The sequence below is a fragment of the Nicrophorus vespilloides genome, unplaced genomic scaffold (genome assembly GCF_001412225.1).
Source record: "Nicrophorus vespilloides isolate i.1.1-1 unplaced genomic scaffold, Nicve_v1.0, whole genome shotgun sequence".
In the NCBI taxonomy this organism is placed as follows: domain Eukaryota; kingdom Metazoa; phylum Arthropoda; class Insecta; order Coleoptera; family Silphidae; genus Nicrophorus; species Nicrophorus vespilloides.
The window spans coordinates 35625-38995 of record NW_017099722.1 but is presented as its reverse complement, the minus strand read 5'-3'; the positions used below and the strand labels follow the sequence as shown (position 1 = coordinate 38995).

General features: G+C 36.0%; 1 pseudogene; it reads left to right on the top strand.

Moving 5' to 3' along the window:
- Positions 1-1274: 1274 nt before the first annotated feature.
- Positions 1275-2443, top strand: LOC108565369 (annotated as a pseudogene).
- The last annotated feature ends 928 nt before the right edge of the window (positions 2444-3371 follow it).

The following is a 3371-nucleotide window of genomic DNA, read 5'->3' as shown; positions in this document are numbered from 1 at the left end:
TTTTTTAATTGATAATTGTCTAAAAAGAAAAGTGAATATTGTATCTTCCTTTGTGGGTGATAATTGTTAAAGTTTATATGGATATTACAATGAAAATTTCAATTCTGAGAAAATTTTATTAATTTATTGAAAATAAGCTTTTTAATTGAAAATTATCTAAAATGAAAAGTCTATATTGCATTTTTCTTTGTGGCTGTTAATTGCTAAAACGTATAAAGATTTTTTAATGAAAATTAAATTTAGATGATAAAAATTTTAATTGAAAATTACATATAATGAAAATTAAGTGAGGATTTTATTAATTTATTGAAAAATATCAAAAAAAAAACAGAAGTTTTTAAATTGAAAATTATCTAATAAAAAAGGTGGATATTGCATCTTTCTTTGTGGATGTTAATTGTTAAATTTTATAAGCATAATTCAATGAAAATTAAGTTTGAATTCTGTGGAAATATTTCTAAATTAATGAAAAATATCAAAAAAAGAAGCATTTTAATTTAAAATTACCTAAAAAGAAATTGCAATGAAAATTAAGTGAGGATTTTGAAGACATTTTATTAATTTATTGAAAAATATCAAAAAAAAAACGGAAGTTTTAAATTGAAAATTATCTAATAAAAAAGGTGGATATTGCATTTATCTTTGCGGATGTTAATTGTTAACATTTAGAAGGATATTGCAATGAAAATTAAATTAAAGTTCCGTGGAAAATGATGAAAATATAAAGTTTTCAAGTTGGAAAATGGGATTGCGAGTGTAACACCTAGGATGAGGATGATTGAGCGAGAAAAGTAATGAAATAATTAGGGGCGAAAAAAATATCAAAAAAAACAGAAGTTTTTAAATTGAAAATTATCTAATAAAAAAGGTGGATATTACATCTTTCTTTGCGGATGTTAATTGTTAACATTTAGAAGGATATTGCAATGAAAATTAAATTAAAGTTCCGTGGAAAATGATGAAAACATAAAGTTTTCAAGTTGGAAAATGGGATTGCGAGTGTAACACCTAGGATGAGGATGATTGAGCGAGAAAAGTAATGAAATAATTAGGGGCGAAGCGGAATTCGGGAGGAGCGGAAAAATCGATAAGATGAGGTCGGAGAGATGGGTGAAAAGCGTGGAATCGTCGAGGTTTTGCAGATGTGACCAAAAAAGGGACGAAATAGATCGAAAGTGTGTTGTGTTGTGTATGTGTATGTGTGTATACGTAACAGTGTGTGGGGGTTAGGGAAAAAAAGGAGAAGAGGGATTGGAATGAAGAATGGATGTGTGCGAGTCGGACCGATACACTGACTGGATGGGTCGGTAACATAACTGCGACTACCTGCCCGTAGATGACCTTGGGAGCGGAAACGAAAACAAAAGAGATAGGGGTTACCATGGTGATGCGAGGGTGCCGAAGCGGCGGCGCGTCGTCGGAGGCGGCTGCGAGCGCCGGGACGCCGCGCAACCGAACACTCTGAACGCGCACAACCGTCCGACAACAGTTCGTACCGCCGCGACCAACACACATCATCATCAACAACAACCACACACTTCTTCTCGTCGCTGATCTGAGTGTGTTCGGATGAGAAGGAATGCCTTCAGGCTCTCTCGCACATCTGCATTGACGATCAAAGGTGCGGAGAAATTAAAAAAAAGACAATAGCGAGCGCGTGTCCACTGCGGATTGTTGTACATCTCTTGTTGTTATTGTTTTGGTGTAAATTTTGTTTTGTTAATCTGTTGCTGTGTTGAATTATGTGAGAATGTCCGGTGTCGGTGTCGGTGTCGAGCGGATGGTGGAGGTCGGCGTCGGCGGGGTGAGTTCCCCGAGTTACGGTTACGGCCGTTCCGGTATCCTCGAGACTCACGTCCGTGGCCAATGGTACCGCGTCTTCGTCACCCTCGAGGATGACTACCTCAGCATCACCTTGGACGAATCGTACGAGAACACGACCACCCTGAACGGAACCCTCAACAATAACATCGAGACGCCGAGCGGCCTCAGCGATACACCGGACGTTCCGGATTCCGTCGCAAATCAGAAACGGTTGGTGAGGGTCGTCAAATCGGATAACAACGGGCTCGGAATCTCGATCAAAGGTGGCAAAGAGAACAAAATGCCTATCTTGATCAGCAAGATCTTCAAGGGGATGGCTGCGGATCAGACGGAGCAGCTGTACGTCGGTGATGCCATCCTCTCGGTGAATGGTGAAGATCTGCGAGAGGCCACGCACGACGAGGCCGTGAAGGCGCTCAAGAGGGCGGGAAAAGTCGTCGAGCTCGAAGGTAAACTCATTCATCGATACCACCTCTCCACTACTACATATTACTACTACATACTATACTATACACATCATCATCACCATCAGTTGTAAACGTAGTACAAATACTACCACCATTCTACTCTTATTTCAAAAAAAAAATCCCATTCATTAATACCACCATTAACAATACACGTTATTCATTCTTGCAACAAGTTATTCACAACAACATTTTACACAACATAAAACAAAATCCATTTACAAAAAAAGTATTTTCAGTGCACTAATCAACAACTAAAGAAAATATTCACAATAATATGAAAAGTTGTTAAAAAGTTTCAAAACTGTAAACTAATTACAAGCTTTATAATAATTACTGTTAAATATGAGTCAACTAATTTCATCATTCTCGGTTAATATTTATTTCGTGTATTTACATAACTAAATCCGTATCGTCAATTATCGAAGTGAGAGCACTAAATGTGAACATAACAGTATTCGATTTAGGAATTAGATTAAATTATCTCTGTTATCTCTCATAATGCAGACATACAGTGCTACGTGAAATTTTCAGAAAAAGTTTGGGAAACTCTGATTTACATAACTAATAGGATTTATGTTTGATTTAAGGAATGAATAATTTCGTATAGTTACATTTCATTTTATAAATTAGCTGGTGTTCCGCAGGGCGAAGTACTGGGTCCTATTTTTGACAGAATTTTAAGTAATCAATGGATTGATTAGAATCAGTGTTATTCAACATTTACATCAGGGTTTCCCCAAACTTCGGTATTCCGTGAAACCTGGAATGGAATAAGTACAAAATAAACAAGTTGTTCCGTGAAATTTTCAAAAAAGTTTGGGAAACTCTGATTTACATAACTAATAGGATTTATGTTTGATTTAAGGAATGAATAATTTCGTATAGTTACATTTCATTTTATAAATTAGCTGGTGTTCCGCAGGGCGAAGTACTGGGTCCTATTTTTTATAGAATTTTAAGTAATCAATGGATTGAAGAAGAACACTCGATGTTTTGCGCATTAATTTATTTAATTTTTAAAAGGAAATTGGAAGAGAGAAAGACAAAAAAATAAAACTAAGTTCAGATTCGCCTTGTAGA